The sequence below is a fragment of the Chenopodium album genome, chromosome 7, assembly GCF_948465745.1.
Source record: "Chenopodium album chromosome 7, dcCheAlbu1.1, whole genome shotgun sequence".
In the NCBI taxonomy this organism is placed as follows: domain Eukaryota; kingdom Viridiplantae; phylum Streptophyta; class Magnoliopsida; order Caryophyllales; family Amaranthaceae; genus Chenopodium; species Chenopodium album.
The window spans coordinates 71,393,932-71,402,668 of NC_137840.1; the positions used below are offsets into that span (position 1 = coordinate 71,393,932).

General features: G+C 32.2%; 1 pseudogene; it reads left to right on the plus strand.

Annotated features, from left to right (window-relative positions):
* LOC145639412 (cytosolic sulfotransferase 5 pseudogene) lies at positions 1-1,237 on the plus strand (annotated as a pseudogene).
* Positions 1,238-8,737: the final 7,500 nt, after the last annotated feature.

Here is an 8,737-nt window from a genome sequence, read left to right on the forward strand (position 1 = left end):
AAAAGAAATGGTTGAGCCATCCAAAATGAATCAAAATACAACTAGTGAAACAATCCAAAGTGAGGAAAAAACGGTTTTAGTCTCTGAAGAAGAAGTTGAACAGCTTAAACAATGTCTTCCAAAGGCAAATTTTATGGGTAGTAATCAGATTCAACTCATAAAAATTCAAGACTTTTGGTATCCTCTTTTTGTTTTCTCCAACATCCTCACTTGTCAAAGACATTTTCTTGCTCAACACACTGATCTTGTAGTAGCTAGCTTCCCAAAAACCGGCACCACTTGGTTAAAATCTCTACTCTTTTCGATTGTCAATCGATTTGTCCAACCTCCTAGCCAAAGCTCTTTGCTTTCCCACAATCCACATGAACTTGTTTATGATTTAGAAACCGGTGTCTATGGTGTTGACCCAAAATTGCCAACCCCTGACCAACTTAATGACCTCCCTTCACCGCGGCTTCTCCATTCACACATGCCTTACGCGTCTCTTCCTAAATCTATCCAGGATTCTTCTTGTAAGATCTTGTACATTAGCCGGAATCCATTGGACACACTTGTGTCACACTGGCATTTTTATCCAAAGATAATAAAGAGAGCAACTAAAGATGAAAGTTTCCAACACCCTAGTATTGAAGATTTCTTTGAGGACTTTTGCCAAGGTATTGCATTAAATGGGCCATATTTTGAGCATGTACTCGGATACTGGAAGCAGAGTTTAGAGCAACCTGATAAGGTGTTGTTTTTAAAGTACGAGGATTTGAAGGAAAATCCTAGTGTTTATTTGAAGAAGTTGGCTGAATTTATTGGTATGCCGTTTTCTCCACAAGAGGAAAATGAAGGTGTTATGAAAGAGATACTAGAATTGTGCAGTATCGATAAGCTCAGAGAACTCGAAATTAATAAGAATGGAAATCTTAACGAATTTGCACAAAACAAAGAGTTCTTCAGGGATGGAAAGGTCGGCGGATGGACTCGTTATCTCAGTGATCCAATGGTGGAAAGAATGAACAAGTTGATGGAACAAAAATTTGGAGAATCTGGATTGTCCTTTAAATTTTAGCTTTAATAAAACGCATACTTTTTAATATGCTATGTTATTGTAGTTTTTACGTGTTGTAGATCAACAATGTGTTTACTTTGGTGTAGTATGTTTTGAAATGATGTTATGCATTGCTTTTTTTTTTTTGTTTTTTTTCCTGAGGAAATGTTATACATTGCTTTGTTTTGATTTGTATTTCAATATTTGCTTTAATCTTTCAACTTTTATAATTGTGTGTTTGTATAGGAGTTGTTAAAGTTTTGTTGATGATTGGTACTGTGTAGTATGCAAATTCATGTATGATCTAGTTTTTATTAACACAAATCACTAATAGCATCTTGAATATTTTTGGAAAATATTACATAAAGGGCCCTAAACAACGAAGTCGTACTTCATACATTAACACAAATCACTAACAAAGGTCCATCTTGAACTCTCCCTTGACAAAAATCCTCAAAGAAGTCCTCAATACAAGGGGGTTGGAAATCTTGATCTCCCATCGCCTTCTTTAGAATTTTCGAGTAGAAGTGCCAATGTGAAACAAAAGTGTCCAAAGGATTTCGAGCAATATACAAGATCTTACACGATGAAACTTTGATAGATTCGGGAATAGATGCATAAGGTAAGTGCAATAGATAAGCTCCAAAAGCCTTGGTATTTTATCATCTCAAGCTTATTACTACCCATGAAGTTTGCCTTTTCAAGGCATTGCTTAAGTTGTTCAACTTCCTCATCTTGAACTAATTGTGTTTCTCGAATATTTGTTTGATCTTCATCTTGATTCATTGTGGATGGATTCATGTCAATACCCAAATGTTACAAATAATTAAGTAAACTTCAATCTTTAGAATTGAAAGGCTAATGTTTTTGATGATATGAATATAGCTAAATCAGATTATTAATAAAACAAAGATCAATATATTCTTTTTTTGAGGCAAAACAAAGATCAATATAAATAATATAATAGATTCGATCTGAAATAATTGTTATTTTATATAAAACTAAGCTCAATAAAACAAGTTTACGTACGCATAGTTTATATTTGTAATCTTACTCGATCTCACCCATTGAAATTAAATTTATAAGCAAGAAGGCTGATGAAGCTAAGAGTGACGATGCATTATTATTAATTTAATAATTTATAATAAGGTGTTAAAAATATACTCCGTATATATGTATATGTTATTTTACTTCTTATAATTACTTGAAAGTTAAAACTATAAACAGAGTACTATTGTTCCGTGTCCTTCTTTTGTTTACATAAGTAAATTAGCTTATTACGGAGTATATTATAAACTCTTGTTTCTAAAAATGCATCAAAAAATTGAGTGAGTATAAGAAAAAAAAAGTTATATTAATATTGATAGAGTATAAAATAAATTCATTGGTCTCAACCATTAGCTTATGATAGAGTATACGAGTAAAACATTTTCTCAGACCTTAATTATCAGCTAAGAATATCAAATATAAAGTTACTGGAGTAAGATAAGATAATTTATGTTAAAACAATTGCAGCTCTACCCCTACCTTATAAAAAGTGGGAAGTTGTTCTTATGAATAGTGCACGGACCTTTTTACCCTTCAAAATGTTTATTTACCTTCTTACCCCTTTCTAATCCCTACCCATTAATGAGTTTTGCGCTTTAATTTTTTATCTCCTTAATCTTTATTCACCATCCCTGAGTAGAAGAAAACCCAGAAAAGATGAAACACAACCCAAAAGTGCGCCAATCAATGGAGGCTATATTTAATTTATTGCACAACATCTTACGTTATCAATCTGTCATAGAAAGCGTAAAATAGTACTGTACTTGAAAATAATTTGTAATAATTATTCCCATAAACAATAATTGTAACTCTTTTCAAATTCCGTGCATTAGTTTCCTATTATCAATTCAATTCTAATTAAAACCAAGCTCAAGAATTGCTAGAGTTCGTAACTTGCAAGAGTTTTTTTTTTTTTTTTTTTTTTTTTTTTTTTGCAAGAGTTTTTTTTTTTTTAGGAAACTGATAGTTCTTTTATAATTCCAACAAATTATATACTTGGTTTTCCTATTTCTCCTTAATCTTAATGTCTCTTTCACCTTTAAAAAAAAAAGTTAGTATTGTTCAATGCATTATTTCACACGGCGACTAGCAAGAATTTGAAGTAATAACTACCACCTTGGCAACCAAGCTAATGTACTTTTAGATTGCATCAACAACATCCCTAACCATACTTCAGGTTCTAAAGTGGGCTATCAAAGCCATTTCCTTTTCCTAGACTCTACTAAAACAACTTAGCAACAACATGAATAAGTACACAATGTTTCTTCATATAAGAACACTGCCACATACAACATATTATGCTCAATGTTTGGTTGTAATTGTTGCTTTTGAACCTTTTGTTTGTAACATTTTCAAGGTTATGGTTTAAGAATATTATGCGTTAGGTTAGATGCTTTAGTTGTTCCAATAAACCTTAAAACTATGGCCTAAATTTGTAAGGCTTTATTAAAAAAAAAAACACTTATTTTAAACATAGTAATCGTCCACAACTAAAGTAATCGTTGTTCCACCCAAACACTACCAAGTTTTAGCTACACTTGTGATAATTATGTACACATCATGTGATAAGTGGATATTGCCATTCCTAAACACAAGCTGAAAAAAGCTAACTCGAAATGGCTAGCTATTTCGCGCGCAACGCGCGCGTTGGATGCCCTAGTTTATGTAAAAAATGGTTATATCCTTTTCAATAAGATAATGATCATGACCAATGATATCTGATTTAATTTTTAAAATATTGTTAGTTTAGATGAACTACTACGAGAGGGGGGGTGAATAGTAGTAGGTTCCAATTGCGGAACTTAAGCGGAAATAAACAATTAAAACGTAAAGGAACTTTAAAGCACACAGCAAGTTTTACGAGGAAACCATCCAGTGCCTAGCTGGAAGTAAAACCTCGGCCCTATTGGGACTTATAAACAAATTCCACTATAATAGGCAACTCTCCTAGTACAACCTACTACACAGACCTTTGCTTTGCAAGTTCCACCACGGACACTTGACTATATGATAGGACACCTCCTACCAGACCTAAGACACCTCCTACCAGACCTAAGACACCTCCTAGGACCCTTTTCTCCCTTTACCCAGGACACTTCCTAGGTGACCCAAGACACCTCTCAGGTTCCTTTCACTCACTGTGCACTCACAGCTACCACTCGAATTTTAGAGAATTCAAACTCATACACAAGTGTGAATTTAAGAGAATTCACAATCTCACCCCAAAACCAATTACAACACAAAGACACACTCTAACACATAAATGGAAAGCTACACATGAAACCCGAAATCAAAATTATAAAGCTTTTAACCTTTGGCAAACTTACTCTTAAACACTAAGTGGTTTTCACGCTTAAAACTCTCTATTTGCTAAGCTGAAGTACTTCTATATTTATAGGAGTTTCTCAGCTACACAAACTAGGATTTTCGCAAATAAGATAAATCAAACAGAAATCTAATCTTATCTTCTTTAAAATCGAAATCAAAACAGATTTAATTTCGTTTTATCTGAAAACCAATTTTATCAAATTCGTTTTAACTAAAAGATAGAATTTTATGAAAAAGATAAAACCAAGTTAAGTTAGATTTTATAAGATAAAATCAGTTAAGTACTTTTTCATAAAACCAAAGTTATCTTTTACGAATTAATCAGCTTGCCAAGCTTTATCTGATCTCTAATAAATTTCATGCATAACAACCATTAATATGCTTACATCAACCTAAAAAAACAAACTTATCTTTTATACAACTATCAAGTTATGAAGTTCATCTTTTTCGATTGATATCTCGATCTTTGCACTGATCCTTGATTATTGAGGCTTGCCCCAGCATTACACCGGAACCAGGTCGTTACAACCCGTTTTGAAATTCCTGTTGAGAAACTTCGGGAAGTTCCATTGCTGGAACTCTTCTTCTGTCTTTACTTATCCTCTTGGATCTTCTAAGGTTCCTTTGTCTCAGTTCCTACTTCAGCCACTGCTTACTGAACCTGCAAACATCACAACACTAGAAAATCCTTATTAAAGGAAGTTTGCTCAATTCTTAATATCATCATCAAAACCTCATAAGGGTCCACAAATATCATATTATCGCTTGGACACTTATTTAAAAGGATGAAGCCAAGGGTCTCTAAGTTTATGTCACTTTTAGACACTTCTAGGTTGAAAACTTGAAATAAACTTAAATGCAATGTATGTGCTCCAAAAATAACTCACATAGACTTACGTTTACTTTCGATTTCACTCTTAAGTGAAGAAGTGACCTGCGTCACAGTGTAGTTCCGCTAACACCATTAGTTGTATACTTGTATTAGATCGAGGCGTACAGTTTAATTGTTCAAACTTTTTTTTTATTTCTTTTAAGGCAGATAGGAAAAAAAAAGTTTAAATCAAATAATATAAGTTTATGAATAATAAGTTTTAAACATAATTTATCATTCTTATATATATCCTTTTATATATATGTCCATGTACATTAAAAATGAACACTATGTTGTTTTATATTGCATACACATTCCGCCTTTTAATAGTCTTGGAGCACAGGCACCATGCGCATCGTGTATTCACATGCACGAAGCACGAACCACGCTTTGTAAATAGAAACATTATATTATTCTGAAATCAAAGGAGTAAGATTAAAGACGAATTAGACTTTCATCCAGGTCAAAGATACGCTTTTTTTCGATCCACACCAACTACTCCGTAATTAATTGTGGACAGCATCACCCTCACGTTCACCTAATGAATGATTAATTATTAATTACTTATCTTACCTTTAAAAAAAATGGAGTATATATATATATATTGTCAGGTTAGATTATTTTAAAGTGGTTGTCAGCCTGACAGCCAATCAAACATTATTAGAGAATACTACAATACTCCCTGCGTTTTTAAATAATTGCTCAATTTCTCTATGCGCGGAGTATTAGGAGAAATTGGATAAAGTAATAAAATATAGAGATAGTGGGGTTGGTGGAAAAATAAAAAATTGTAAATTCAAAAGTAGTGGAGAGAATTGAAGGAGAGGCAATATGGAATTAATATTGTTGGGTCCACTTAGTGAAAGATTTTAATTAAATATTGTAAAAGTTTTCCAAATAAAGAAATGGAGCAAATATTTAAAAACGGTCGGAAAAGAAAAGTGGAGCAAGAATTTAGAAACGGAGGGAGTCGTCTCTTTATTTTTGCCCCATTGCAATTTTTTGGGTCAAATTTTGAAAACTTTGACCATAATTACTTTTAATCCATAAAAGATTAAAAATAATATAGTCTGAGTGGTCTTGTAAAATTCGTTTCATTGTATTTATTAATATCATGCTTTTATAATTTTTACGCATATAGAAATAAAGATATAGATATTTTAAGACACGTCTTAAAGACCATGCACAGTCAAATAAGGTAAAAAAATTAGAGACAGAGGGAGTACCTATTAAAAATCATATTTGGATCAACTAATTTTTGGCTTATTAGTGCATAAATGCGTAATTGTTAATCTTTAATTTTTCATATCACCCGTCTTCACGACCAGACTTTTCTTTATTTTACGTACAAAATAGTATGATATAATGATAATATGATATATGTTTGCTACTTTTTTATGGTTGACTTACAAAACAAACTGAACAAAATTAAAATAAACCAATCCCGTAGCCCTAAGCCTACCTGAAATCCCTAAATTACTTTTCCCACCACATAAAAACCCTAAGCCGGCCCTCCCCCCACCATCGAAACTCTAGCGCTAGGGTTCCAATGGTTGGGGGAGGGTTGGTTGGGGGTTTTATGCGATGGGATAGGTGATTTTGGGTGGTCGTGGATGGGATTTCGGGGGTTGGGTTGTGGGATTGGTGGTTTTGGGGAAAGAGAGCTACTGGCGAGACCACTGCGAGGGGGAGGGTGTTTAGCCGGAGCGTAGGTCGGGAAGGGGGTTCCGGGCGCAATTATTGTGGGGAAGGTGGTTCGTGGGTGGTGGTTGGGCAATTTTTTTAATTTTTTTTTTCAATTTTAGTTTTTTTTTTTTAAAAAAAAATTATCAACCAATCACATGTATGGTGACACGTATTACCTTAACCAATTATTACAAGTTATTAACTGGTTAGAGACTGTTTTGAGCGAATACAGTCCAAAGTTGGGATTAAATATAACGAGCTGGAAATATTACTATAATGTGTTTATTAAGAATTGGGCTTGTTTACAAAATTATATTGGAAAAAATTCCAGACCTCACGAAAGACTTTTAACCAATAATTTTATTACTCTTTTTATATTCCTAAATAATTGACAAATTTGACTTTTTCACTATTTATATACTTTGATCATCGATTTTTTAGCAACATATAAAATAAATATTATCATGATGAAATATACTTTTAAATACTCCCTCCGTGTCCTTTTGATAAAATCATGGGAATTAATAAACAAAAATAAGAAGTAGCAAAAGTAAATTGAAAAAGTAAATTTACATTGGTTAAGAAAAAAAGTAGAGAAAAAAAGTAATTAAAGTACATGGGAAAGTAAAATTTATATGGAAAAGTTAAATTTGCACAAATATTTTTGCAAATGGGAGAGAATTTTGGTAAAAAAAAAATAATATTAATGAAACTTGAAAAAAACAAATGTGACTAACATGGCATAAGTGACTATCAAAAGGGGACGGAGGGAGTATGTATTAATATTTTTTTTTTTTGAGGGAAAATAGGTATTAATATAAAGTTTTATTATACACACACACATATATATATATATATATATATAAGGTTAAACTAATACATTGATATGTGTGTTAATTTTAACTATGTCAATTATTTAAGAACAAAGAGAGTAACAATCAAGTTGCTTATCACCAGCTTATATATATCAGCTAATAATGATATTTGTCATCGAGTTTTACGTAGTAATGTATTTTGTTATGATCGAGAGGTTTCTAGCTAACAGGGTGTTTTTGAAGTATGTAAGCACACTACTACAAAAAGTTGAAAAAGGAACGCATAGTACACAACGGTTAAGTATGATAGGCGATCTACAGGGTTTTACAGAACGCCTTTGTTGGATGAGCGTTTTATATGTTGAATCTTATAGAACGCCTCCTTGGTAAACCGTTCTATTTGATTTATTATTATTTTTTTAAAAAAAAAAAATATGATTTTACATAAAGAACACCTTTCAATCTTTCATGGATAACTGTTCTATTTGATTTTAAGATTTAAAAAAAAAACCTAGATAACATAACCCTAGTACGACTTTCCATCCTCTTTATTTTTTTGCTCTAACTTTTCAACCGCCGCTCAGTTCCTTCAATCTCATCCCATCTCACAAATTTCCTCTTTCTCTTCTCCTCAGACCCAATTAGAGTTCCTACCTCCATTATAACTGATTGGTTCATTAATAAGGAAAAAGAAGCTTTGACCTTAAAGACGCTTGACAATGGCAAGCAACAAGGATGATAATATTATTCCTGCAATTTCCAAATTAATATCAACAGATCGAAGTCAATGAAATCCGATTTCAAGGTAAATCATTCCTCTTTTATTTCATTAAATTTCATTTCAATTTAGTTTTTTCAGATCTTGTTATGGTTAATATTGATCCAGTTTCATTTTATCATTTTTTTAACTTCAATTTTTTTTAGATGTAATATGATTAAGGTTTTAGTTTTTTA